Here is a 14,390-nt window from a genome sequence, read left to right on the forward strand (position 1 = left end):
GACAGGTATAGGGATAAATTATATCCTTTCCGACTATTTCACTGCCATTCTTGTTACAACCTGCATTCTGCCAATGTGATTTCTAGCCTGGGATGGAAACTGTCTTTGAGGTAATCTCGTTATCTCATTATTTTCCAAAATGTGGATGTGCATTGAATTTACATGTAAAATAGGCAAAAACTCAAGATATAATATACTGATGCAGAGAAGGATTCACAGAGGCAATCATCCCAAGAAATAGTACAGAAAAATGTGACAAAGTTTACAAAAAAATCACAGAAATCTAGAGACAAGTGTATTAATTATGACTTGGGAGAATATGCTGGAAGAAGAGAACTGTTCCCTTGCTAGTGAAGTTGACCATATTTAAAAAAAGGTTAAAAACACACAAAAAAATAAAAATAAATACATTTTTTTCTCATACAGTATTGAATGATACTGTAAATGAAGAGAAGAGACAAGGGGTAAGGGAATAAAGTAAAAAATCCAAGCTACTTTTGCTTTGGTTTTATGCAGTCTGTCCTGTGCTTCTATATACAAGTATAAAATTACTATATATATATATATATATATATATATATATATATATATATATATATAGGTTTACTATCATTATTTCGAAAATTTTAAAAAAAGGTGTACTTATCAGCGAAGTGTTTTGCCGAAAGTGTTTGTATCCGACGTACCTGTGGGAGCAATGTTTGTTAGCACTACCTGACTGTTGCCACACAAAGTTCCACATTACACATTAGTATTATGCACATACACCTCACTCTGTTACTGTACACACTCTGGTCAAAGCTTGACAACCTGAGGGTGTAGATAGGACATACTTGGCTTATTACTCTCCTAACAGTTTTGGGCGTTACCACAGTGACAGATTTGTTCTCATAGATGTTTGACAATCACTTGTATTCCCTGTTTGCTGGCTAAACATCTGGGATCATCCCACAGACTTACCAGGGGGACAGGCAGCAGATATGGACCCATATACTGGACATTCTGGCCTCGTCTGTACAGTTGTGGGGTATGATTCTGTATGCAGCCTACTTCCACTCCCAGGATTCAGACCATGGCTGTGTCTGCTACAACTTAAGCACTGTCCATCAGAGTTGTGTCTGCTATATTGATGTTGCTGTATATATCCTATCTGCTTTCTGTCTTATTAATCTTGCATTCTGACCTTGTATTACAACACTCTTATACAGATTAGGACAGTGTGGGAGACAGTGATGAGTAATACCTCATTATTCACAGCAACCGCATCAGTCGCAATGCCATACAATACCAATGTGAACAGTACCAGTACAGGGTATCATTCTTGTATTTCTGAGCACAGTGATGGTATCTGACAGACCTGTGGGAGAAATGTTTGTTAGCACTACTTGAATGCTCCCACACACAGTACCAGATTCCACATTACTATTATGCACATACATCTCACTCTGTTACTGTACACACTCTGTGGCCACAGCTTGACAAGATGGGGGTGTAAATGGGACATACATGGCTTCTTAGTCTCATAAGATTTTTGGGGCATTGCTAGTGTGCCAGCATTGTTCTCATAGATGTGTGTCATTCAGTTGTATTTCCTGTTTGCTGCCTATACGTCTGTGATCATCCCACTGATTTCCCGGGGGGGGGGGGTTGACAGGCAATAGATATGGGCCACTTTACTGGACATTCTGGACATATCTGTACAGTTGTGGGGTATAATTCTGTATGCAAACTACTACCACTGGCAGGATTTTAACCATGGCTGTGTGTGCTAAAAAAACAACAGTTCACATCTCAGTTGCATGTGCCATTTGGGTTTTGTTGTCTGCATTTTCCCTGTTTTCTGTCTATGTGTCTCTCAGTTGTACTAAATGGCCTCTGGGGATTACACCAGTCATATACAGGCATTCCTACACATTCTATTTATGGTGCACGGTGTGGGTAACAGTGCTTAATATTACTACTATTACATGATTGCAAATCTACATTACCATATGATACCAGAGTATACACATGCAGTCCAGCAGTTAGACCTTTACTGTCAAGCTATTACGCTTTTATTTATATACAAACTATATGAGACTCTTCCTGCCATATTCACTGGTGTATGCAGTACTTGCCTTAAACAATACAGGTTTTATACAGGCAATTAATTTACTAATACTTTTAGATTTATTTCCTATGGCAGCAAATGCGAGAGTATTACTGACCTGCCTTGCGTCACAACCTCTACAGGTGACTTCCATGGGCTTCCTGGTTTGCGGCCCGCTCACTTGCAGCTGTAGAGGACATATGAGGAATATTTAGCCATACCTATCTATGATATACATGAGCTGGCAATTAATACACACATAGTGGGGTGATACTTACACACAGCTGGTATAGCCCCTGCTATTCTAGCCTCTTGGATCCACTGGTCCAAGGGGTCGCCCTTACACCGCTTCAGGTCGGCATAGTGATGCCTGACCTGCTCACCAGTTCTGGATATGCCAGTGGCACTGGTGAAGTCACGGGTGAGACGGTCCCAGGCTTCCGCTGTATATTGCGAACCCTGGTACTAGTCCTGCAGCAGTCTCTGTTCATGGTCTTTGACAAGGAGTCCTGCCATGACTCTGGACTTCTGGATCCACCAGAAAGCACACACCCTCTCCCCTTCCTGACATAGTGCCTGCAAGGGAAGCTACAACCAGTTATGAGATGTATTCTCGCCTTTTGGGTTTAAGTAGGGCCGATTTCCCACACTTTTTTGTGATTCGCCAGTTTTGAAAAGGCTAAGCTATAGGCAAACCTGTTTACCTAAGGTTGGCATTGTTTAAAGGGATATAACACTGGACACATTGAGTTAGCTGGCCTACACATTGCTTACACCTCCTAAGCTGGCCTGTGCAATGCTTAGCATTGCTTACATTTGACCTTGCATTATATTTCTTTTTTGGCATTGATTTATTATTCATTACACCTTATATGTATGCATGGTATCCATGATTCATGTGTACGTACACTGTATGGGGTCCTTGAGTCTTATTGGGGACTTCAACACTCTATTACAATTACACCTGACTTCTGAGCTTACTGTTGTACTCCATTTCACAAATTTATGTCACGTAGTGGGTTATGGAACATATGTCTGTATACTGATTCCTTTCACAGGTTCAGTTTGATTTACTATAGTGAAGACTTGTTTGCTGATTCCTCATTCTTCTGTACTGGTGTGATGGCTTGGTGGTTAACTAGTGTGACTATAGTATATACGGTCCTGGGTTCAAGACCTGTAAGGCTGTTTGTTTTGTTGCTGGGCAGAACAAGAGCCATTGGATACAGAGTAATTAAGGCACTTTTGAGCATTTGTAAGCGGGTTTGCATTAGCATAAGCAATGCTAACCTCTGGTTACATATGCTTACAGAGAGTTAGCTTCAAAATTGCTTAACCTGTGTGCGCATTGCTTACCCCTGTGCAAATGGGCTTAAACCCATTTACTAGTGCTTAAATATACTTACTACTGCTTACTGGTGCTTAAACCTGCTTACTAGTGCTTTACTCATTATGACACTGACACCTCATATGTGCATTTACTGCAGTACTCCAGTTCATAAATATATGTTATTTAGTGGGTTATGCAACAAAAATATTGGTCATAACGTGCCTTGCCATGGAAAATGGAATGTGTTGTAGTGGGACTCGAACCAGGAATGCCTGCTCGTAAGGCGAATGCTCTTCCCACTACACTATTGCTATGTTGCTTCATTTGCATATATCTTCCTTGTTATCCTCTTCACCATTTAAGCTGTATTAACCGTAGATAAGCGATGGGCACACCTGCGCACCTATGGTTAGCTTTAATCGGATTTTTAAAAAAAAAAAAATACAGGCTTGTTCATTTTATTTGTATTTACTTGCTGTTGTACACCAGGGGGAAAGTTAGTGGGGATATGCGGACACCTATGAGCAGTCTCGCTCATTTCTTGGGCCTTCCTGCTGTTCTTCATTGTGGGGGCATGTATATTCTGAGAGCTCTGCTCTCAGATATGCCCCCTGCACTCTTACATGCTCTGTGTAAGATTAGGAGCTTAGGCAGTGCACCTCATTAATATGCATGGCATGCTGCCGTCCTGCTCCTAAATGTCCGCTATCGTGTAGGACTAAGCTAGGCCTGCACGGACAATTAGTAAATCTGGGGGTATATCTTTCACAGGAGTTACTGAACTCTACCATAGTTTGAGAAATAAAAAACATTATACCTTGTACTGGTACTGTTCACTCTGGCATTGTAGGGAATTGTGAGTGTTGCAGTTTCACTGAATAATAAAGTATTACTGATCACTGTCACCCACACTGTGCTACATAATATAACTGTGTAGGAAAGCATGTATATGTGTGTATCAAGTCACTAAAGGATGAAGAGGGCAATATTCTAGATATGTCCCAGTACACCTGCATGTGGTCAACACATGGCCAGAGTCTGTGCAGAAAGAGTTATAACTATGTGCACAACATCAACCCAGAATCTGGGAGTATGTGTAGAAACAGTTAGTGTTAACAAACATTCCCTCCACAGGTATACCAGGTAAGAGGTGTATACTGCAGGTAAAACCAGTTCATGTATAATGATGACGACAGTCATCACTGTCCAGACTAAGGCTATAGGGTAGTGTAGTAAGACTTGTAAGGTACAGTTAACAGCACTAACTAGGAAAATAATGTGGACTACAGGAATATACTAGTTGTTAATTGACATCTTTCTCCTCCCCCCACCATATCTCCAACAATAATCAACATACCCACCCCAACTGGTATGTAATGACACCAATGTTCTGATAATGTTCAGTTGCTTGATAAATATTTTAATTGTTCCCATGCATGTGCTAAATTGAATTATTACAACAATGCTGGCATGGTGCCATCAATGTACCTGCATGCTGTTCGTATTACCACTGTGGTCCCATATATGCATGTGTTCTGTTTGCTATGAAACTGTTCCGTATCTAGTGTCCGGTTAATGGGAATATCTATGCATGCTGTTATACCTAACCCTGGAATGTGTTGACTATTACTAACCCACATATGATGATAAAATCTAAACACTATAGCACGTTTGGGAAGTCCCATCCCAGCGGACCCACCTGTCCCACCTCAGCTGGCCGTGGCACCGGGCACCAGTATGTCTGGGGCCCAACCCGGGACCTCCCTGTCCATTGGTCCTGCACCACCTTTGAGTGGAACCACCTCAGGGGATGGGTCTCTCCCCCCCGGGAGTGGGCATGGACAGGAACCTGTTACCCATCACCAGGTCCAGGTGGTGGTGCGTAGCGAGCTCACCCAACAATTTGGTGATCTGATACGCCAGCTCGAGGGCCACATGTTGTGATTAGAGGGTCAGCCTGGCTCTGCGACTCAGCCACCAGCACAGCCACCTTCGGGGCTGTGAAGGTGCTGTGGTGATTGCCCATGGGAGGGGACCTCAGTCACACTGTGTCCACTAGGGGCTCCTGGGCTTCCAATTTCCCAACACCCCTCCCCATCAAGGTGTTTACCCCCCCACATGTGTCACATACTGGCCCTGTATGCGTCTTGTTTGTCTTGTCTGTTAACCTACCCAACCTACCTTCCCAAATATACCTCCCCAACATCGCGCTCTCACCTGAAAAATAAACAAAAAAAAAAAGGGCAATCTGTTCCCGAATCTCGCCCCATACATAGCTGTCCATTTTAAAAGGTAAGCAACTAGTAAGCTGAAAGCCACTCAACAGTCCGTAAAACTGGTTTATTAATAAAACTAGAAATAAAAATGAGGAATACATACATTGACAGAATGCCACACAACGTGCATAAAGGAAGTGATGAAAAGATTATTCTGGAGGCTAAGGAATGCCTTTGGCAACTCAGGCTTAATGCCTACACCTTGCCAGGCATTAATGAACATGTTTCAATTTCTAGTGTACTTAAACTTAAATCATATTTTATTTGACCATGATTTTAACAATATTTATATACATTACAACATTATTAACACATTTACTATTTAATATATATATATATATATATATATATATATATATATATATATACATATATATATATATATAAACATATATACATACAAATGGATACATCTATAGCTATATATATCTACATCTATATGTCCAAATATATACAGCAAGTTATATATATGTAAGCAGATATATTATCTATATAGGTATATACGAGCATACATCTGTAGATAACAATGGGAACATAGCAAAAACATATATGTCCACATGCATCGTTAATGGGGTTGAGAGGCCCCAAACAACATACGTCTTGTACGAATAGGTATACCCCCCCACAGCCAAACACGTCCACCCTGCAATACACTACCAAGTGTTGCAGATCCCATAACCAGGACCTGACACGACATGGGCACAAGATGTTAACAGTACTCCATCCCACCTGTATGATGTCAGGCTGGTATCAGTAACATATCATGCAGTACAGTCTGGCTCCCATAGGAAATGTACAATGTGGAAGCTATCAACATCCCTAGGATACATATACACAGACACATATATGCAGATACAGATATAAATATATATATATATATATATATATATATATATATATATATATATATATATATATATCTATAGTAAGATACATATGTAGAAGGTGCACACAATATGGAACAGCCACTATGCCTACAGTTAACACCTTAACAACTGGACACTGTATGAGCCACCCATACAAATGACAATTGTTGCCTGCAACATATACCCACAGAGAGGTCAAAGGATATAACACCACACACATGTTTGCATAAATGGGAAACCTTTATTTGTGTACTATTACAGTTGTATATGCCATGTCATATAGCTGTTTAGACACTAACATCCATATAAACAGAGTAATGCAACTTCGAAACAGTTATACTAATACAGTAGTCTGGAAAAGTTTACAAATGTTGCTGACCAGGCCGAATCCTTCAAATAGTACAATAGTAAAGACAGACTGTGCTACAGGATACCAAACAATCAACAGTAAGTAATGCAGATGTATAATTCAGCAGCCTCTGTCTGCACTCTGTACACAATCCCTAGGTGGTAAAGACCTCCGTTGACACAATGGGATGTAACTGTTACATAACAAGGCATAACTGACACCATCACAAGCACACTGAACAAACCAAACAGTCTGTATGGCAGGAGGCAGTAGGCCTGCATTAACCCAATTTATGTAATTAATTTAAATATAGGTGAATTGTATGGTACTGTACGTCCAGATACCTTAAGGCAGCTCACCTCTGATACCCCCACATGTTGTAACAGCCTAGGTTAGTCATGGTGCATCCCCACCTAGACTCAATAATACAGGACCATATACCACTGTTACATACACTGGCCTTTGGAATGCATAAGGGCACATGTGTATTGTGTAGGTGAAGCCCACACATATATGGCCCCAGCCCCACTGTATGTGTGGGGGATACAACAGCAGTGGACTGATGGCAGGAATGGCAGCATGACATACTCATAACCCACTGCAGAACAACCCCTGACAGCATGTCATATGTGCAAAGATTGGTATGTAGGCGGAGGACAGAGGCTGGAACATAGGCCCATATGTGGAAAACTGTTATACATTAAGCAGGTCGCTGGTGTTGCAGGATAGTCTGCAACATGCCCTTAGTCAGGGATTTGAGGTTAGAAAAATAAATGGATGTAGCCATGTACTGATAGCACTCAACACACATGCTGACAGTGAAATATCTGACATAGGACCTGTGTGGTGGACAGACAAAACATAATAGCCACACCTCTTACCATCAAGAGGATAGGCCCACAGTTGAGAGCTATGCAGACAGACTGCATTCCAAGGTAAACTAGTATGTACACACAAACCCTGTAACACCAGTACTATACAAAGCATACCACAACTCTACTCACACTCTTGTCTGTAGTTCTGGAACCTCCTACAAATATGTAGCTGGCCTAAGCGGTATTGCTACCTGCTGTCTGTAATACTGATGCACACACACAAGAAGGATGTCCATCACACAGGAAAGGTAAAGGGACCATGCCCACATGATGTAGGGATTTATAGTAGGTGTTTGCCATGACAGAGGTAACTGGAAGTACTACACAGCAAGCTGCATGCAGTTAGCAAGTGGAGGACACTGATTTGTGCAGAGGCCATCACCTGATTATGTGCATCACCTACTAAAACCATGCTGCAATCTATTCAAAGCAGCTCAGTCCATTTACTGGAGAGTGAGACTGAGAGTGAGAGTGAGAGAGAGAGAGAGAGAGAAAACAAAAAAAAACACAAAGCCTAAGGCAAAGTAAAAGCCAAAGGAAGAACAAACCATTCTAACATCCGGCAAACTATCCAGAACAGACATCATTCCCACAACAGGTATGTGAAGTATATATGCATGTAATTGCATGTAGTACCTGGTCCATAATAATGGGATAGGGACATAATAATGGGATAGATGACGTGGAATGATTTATATGTGCCATCAGGTGGTGTTGTAATGATGTTCAGCTGAACAACTGCTATGGACATAGCGTCTGGCCCTGTGGGTAGTGGGCCATAGCCATCAATTGTGCAGATCAGCACTGACTGAGAAGATGTAAGCTATCATAGTGTGTGTTGTGTAATGGGAAGTATGTATATTCCTTGGCCAATAGCTGGTGGTGGAAGTAATCCCATTATGATGGACATGTGGGACCCATAGCCCACCCCTTACAGGATACTCAGGCTAATCTGTAATGTAGCATGCAGGAATGCCATAGGTGTGTAATAGGTTTACCTGCAATCTAGTCCTACATATACCCCCCCTAATGTCAGGCCGTATCCATATGTGCCACCTGTCTGTGCTGTAGCAAGGCAGGACAGTGCAGCTGTGCAGGAAGGTGTTGTGAGATTGTGGACCTGATGTCTGACTGTACATATATATATATATATATATATATATATATATATATATATATATATATATATATATATATATCCACAAATATTCAGATACCCATGTGTAGACATATATATTACCACATATATACATCCCATATATCTACACATATATAAATATATACCTATATGCACATGTCTACATATATACAAACACACACACACAAACATATATGTATGTAAATACATGTCCCCAGTATTACTACCACAGTGATGCATGCTATGTGCAAGGCAACAGCACACTTAGCAACAGATATCTACAGCTGGCAGTGTGTGCAACATGGACAGGCATGTCACATCTTAATCTCTTGTTGGGACCACATTGCCCTCATCTGTGAAGTATGCAATGGGAATATGGGGAAGTATGGCAGGTATAGTTGTGGAGGTGGTCAGGGTTGTTCATAGGTTCATAGGTAGGTGCTAGGCTATCTGCCCGAGGGCATTTTTAAGCTTAGCCAGAGTGTGTCAGCTCTCACTGCCCCATTGATTAATTAACTGAGCCTCTGTTAAGCAGAGCCAATGAAGTGATCCCAGGGTGTATTTTCTGTTACCCATCCACTCGTCAAGGCTTCTATTGAAGAGTGTTAGTGAGGGGCTCTGCCTAATGTAGTTAGAAATTTTGTTCCAAAGCATGGGTAGTCTCTGTGACAGGAATCTATCCCTCCAGCATGTTCTATTTATTGTTGTGGTGAGGTTTAGCTCACTACAGCGCGTGGCTCGCAGTGACTTGGATTTCTTTAGGTGGAGCATGTCCTTCTATTCTGAGTTGGACATGGCTTTGTAATCAGGCAGAGATCACCTCTGAGTCAGAGATATGCCACTGAGTACAGCTGGAGTTTTTTCAGTCGGGCTGCATAGGACATATGTTTGAGGCCAGTAATCCTCTTGGTGAGGTGCTTTTGTGGTCTTTCCAGCTGTTGGAAGTGTCTTGTGAGGTACATCCCAAATGGGGCATTGTACTCTATGATGGGTCTGATGACTGACGAGTAGAGGGGCACTATAACCTCTTTATTTCTAGATGCAAACCCCTTAGTAATTAGATGGGCCACATAGAAGGATTTTCTAACTACTTTGGCAATATGATTGTCAAACGAGAGATTACTATCTACCTGGGTCCCCGCCTCTGTGGTAATTCGTGGGTATTTTGTTTTTCCCAAACGGGATGACTATGCATTTTTTGGCATTTAGCTTGAGGCCATGACTTTGACACCAGGTGTCTGTCTCAGTAAGGCCTTTTTGAAGGATGTCCGTGTCAGCCAGAGAGTCAATTATGGCTCCCAGTTTGCAGTCATCAGCGAACTTGGTTAGCCATAGTCCTCCTGTGTTTGCCTGTACTTCTGAGAAATATATGCTGAACAGTAGGGGTCCCAGAACTGAGCCTTGCAGGACACCACTTGTGACTGGTTTAGAGTCGGACCTGGAGCCCACTATTCTTACCGTGTGAGTTCAGTCTGTAAGCCAGTTGGCAACCCATCTTGTGATGTAGGGGCATATGTTCAGGCTGGTGAGTTTTTCTGTAATACCCAAGTGAGGAATGGTATTGAACGCCTTGGCGAGATCAAGGTAGGCTGTGTGAATCACCTTTCCCTCGTCTATGGCCTTGGTGATTGTCTCAAAGAAGTCAACCAGGTTTAGTAGGCATGATCTGCCCTTAACAAAGCCGAACAGGATCGGGTCAAGTATTTGGAGGTTCCCAATGTCTTTCTTAATGAGTTCCATGATGATGCGCTCCATAGCCTTGCAGACCAGGCTAGTCAGGCTTATGGGGCAATAGTTACCAGGGTCAGTTGTGGCCCCTCCTTTGTGGAGCAGAATAACCATTGCTGTGTGCCATTCTGTGGGTACGTAGCCTGTGGAGAGGCTGAGGTTGAACAGCGTGTTTAGGTGGGGGGGTTAGTTTGTTTTGTAGTTCGTGCAAGACACAGCCTGGGACACCATCTGGCCCCATTGATGCTGTGTTTTTGGCTTGTGAAAGGGCTGTTTTCACCTGTGCTTCTGTGATTTCCGGGACACTACACTTTTCCGGTATTGTTGTGGGCCCTTTTGAAGGTGAGAGGGAGGTGAAGTTTGCACTGAATCTATCTGCCAGGATGTTGGCAATATCAGTAGGTTCAGTATATTTTGTGCAATTTTGCACTAGCTCAGAGCATATCTGTGAGTTGCCACTTAGATTCTTGACATAGCTAAAGAAGGCTTTGTGGTTATCTTTCAAATCCTTGGCTATTTTCCTTTTGAAGTTAGCCTTGGATGATTTTATGAGGGACCTTAGTTTCTTACTGATACTGATTAGGGATGTCTTTCCTTCTTGGGATTTGCTTTTTTCTGAACTAGTTTCCTCCTTCAGTTGTATAACCTGTTTATGGCAGGGGTCCACCAGACTGGTTTCCTTCTCTTAGGGGAGTGAGTCTTGGTCTTGCTAGGGATGGCATGATCCATGCATCCTTGTAGGTGCTCACAGAGTGCAATTGTAAAGGATTCTGTATCTTGGGCAGTGTTATCCTTTAGCGTGGGGGTTGTGAAATTTACCACCTCTGCCTTAAGTAAGGTGAAGTTTGCTTTAGAAAAGTTTTTCACTGTGGTTTCCTTGATTGGGGGTGGTGGTGGGGTGTGGACATCCAGGGTGATTAGTTTATGGACTGATCTAACCAGTGATGGGTTGACCTCCGGTACGGAACACCTGTCACCCATGTTGGTGATGACCAGGTCCAATATGTTGTGGCCTCTGGTAGGGGAGTTTGCCAGCTGATCCAGGGCATTTGAGTTGATAAATTCCAGGAAGCGCTAAGCCTGGGAGTTTGTACTCAAGTAGATTTCCCAGTTAATGGTAGGGTAATTGAAATCGCCCAATATCAGGGTGTTCGGTAGGGCCTTCATGTTTTCCAGTGTCTACAGAAAGGTGGAGTGGTGGTCCTGGGTCATGGAGGGTGATCTGTAACAGGCCACAATTTGCACTGCAGATTTGCCCGATGTTAGTTGAACATGGATGATCTCAGAGGTATCATGCTGCACCACTAACCTGGAGGTGTGAGTATCCTTGATGAATATGGATACCACCCCCTCCTTTTGTGTTTCGGTCCGTGTTCTGTGGCCAAAATGTGTGGTATGAGTTGTAGCCCAATAGTGCTGGAGTGCTCTCTGGAGCCTTGAACCAGGTTTCAGTTACTGCACAGATGTCGACGTTCTCCATACTTAGGAGTGCTTCGAGCGCATGCATTTTGAGATTTAAACTCCTGGTGTTGAGTAGCATAACCCTCATTTTTTTACTTGTGCTGTTTACGGTGGTGGGTTTGAATTTTGAGCCTTGCCTAAAAAAGGCACTATGGGGGCAGCAAGAGCCTTGGCCAGTATTCGAAAGCCAAGGGGTGACAGGTGCAAGCTGTCTCTTGCGAAGCAACGTGGCTTGTCAAGCATGTCATCCCAGGCTGACAGACACTGGATCCCCTTTGAATGACACCAGAAGCTTTGCCAATTGTTGAAATTGATCAGTTTTTCTTTATACTGAGGTATCATTCTTGGTGAGGGCAGGATGCTACTCAGGGTCAGGGGCTACACGATCAGAGAGCTCTTCCATGTCTCTTTTCATGTAGTCCAGGGAGGTACATTTCAGGTCATTCACACCAACATGAACAATGACAGTCTCATATTTGTACTTGTTCTGGAGTGACCTGAGTGCTTGTGTTATGTGGCGGATTCTGGCTCCCAATAGGCAGCTAACAGTAACCTTCTCCTTGTCCAGCCTAGTGAGTGGGGCATCAGTGTGCCTGCCTAATGAGTCACCTATTACTAGTGTGTTAGGTATGTTATTTCGCCTTAAGGGCTGTGATTGTACGGCACATTGATTTTGTGTTTTATGTGTTGTCTCGTTTGTGATGGGAGGTGCAGGTTTTGTGGGTGTCTGCTTTGGGGCTCTCTGATGCTTTTGCAGGTTTTTATTTAGAGCCTCCAATTATGATTTTGTGTATTTATGTGTATTTTTTGCCAGTGCTGGTTTAGTAAGTCTATGTGAGGTTGGAGGTGTGGTGCAAGTGTTAACCTTCTCCTCATGATTGACTGTTCCAGTCTTGGGTGGAGAGACCTTAGCCTCCAGTTTGGCTGTATAATTGCATCTCTTGCATATGTTAGTGTTTTGTGGTAGGAGGAGTTGGCTGTCTGAGTACATGAGGCAGTTGTAACATTGCCTCAGGATACCTAGATTCACCAGCTGGACTGGAGAGTACACCTGAAGTTGCCCTTTGGTCATGCCTGAATAGTAGGGTGAGCTGCTTAGTTGCTTGGTTGGTGAGGTGTGGATAAAGAGCCTTGCCCTGCTGGGCAGTCAAGTGTCAGGGTATATTAGTGCTTGCTATTAGGTCTGAGCAAGTGCTGGACTGTAGGATGCTTTTTGAGTGCTTAGGTTGAGAGTTAGACTAGTTTCAAGTGAAAAACTGAAGAGGAGACTTAGTGGAGCCAGGAATAATTTAACCCTAGCTAACCAGTGCTGCCCGGCGCACAAAACCGTGCAAACATGGTTTTTAAACTACTAACTTCTGAGCTGGAACCACTCCTCCAGGGACAGATGGCTGCTCAAAGTTCCCCTCTCTCACAGGTGAACAGAGAAACTTCCCTCTATCCAAGTAAGGTATGGGCAACTCAGAAACTTGTAACACAGCCCTAAATTCAGCACTATCTTGAAAACTGGACTATACTAACTTAGTAAGGCGAGAAACAATAATTTTTTTTTGAAAAGATAAAGCAAAAACAGTAAAAAGTACACTTGAAACAGCTTTAAACAACTACAAGTGAACAGAAAAGGCTGTCGCACTTTAGTGTGTAGCCTACAACAGTTAAACAATTTATTTAAATAAAAAAACAACTTTTAAAAAGTGCAGGCAGTCAAATAAGTACAATATGTGAAAAAAAACAAGCTTTTAAATCACAATAAGTGCTGGAAAAAATCAGCACTTAGGCAGAAAACAGTTAAGTACAGCAAGTTAGATATAGGGGACAGTCTACAGGGGTGGTATGTGACACATGTGGTGGGTAAACACCCTGGATGGTGTGTGTGGTCTGTGATGTGGACGCCCCATGGGCCGCAGTATGGGCACAATGAGAACAAGCCTCCCACCCACTACTACTCACAACAGCAGTCATCCATCCCCCCTGACACGTGTGGAGGAGCTCCTGTCCAGCCTCTTGGCACCTGCCCGTCTGGCCAGCCACCAACCGCTGGACACCTTTGTGGAGGTGGGTGGCACCCACACTCCAGCCAAGGAGCATGCAGGTAAAGACACAGGGCACATCAGTAGACCGCTGTTGTGTATACATCCACATTGGTACAGGTAGATCATGCATAGCTGACATGTCATAGATATATTGTGTTGCTGCATTGTAGTGATAAACAGATGTCCAGATGTGGTGGTATTGTGGAAATGTACCATTGATGTATTGTAATACTGCACCCACCCTG

Source organism: Protopterus annectens, chromosome 1.part1 (assembly GCF_019279795.1).
Source record: "Protopterus annectens isolate FY-2018-M chromosome 1.part1, PAN1.0, whole genome shotgun sequence".
Classification (NCBI taxonomy): domain Eukaryota; kingdom Metazoa; phylum Chordata; order Ceratodontiformes; family Protopteridae; genus Protopterus; species Protopterus annectens.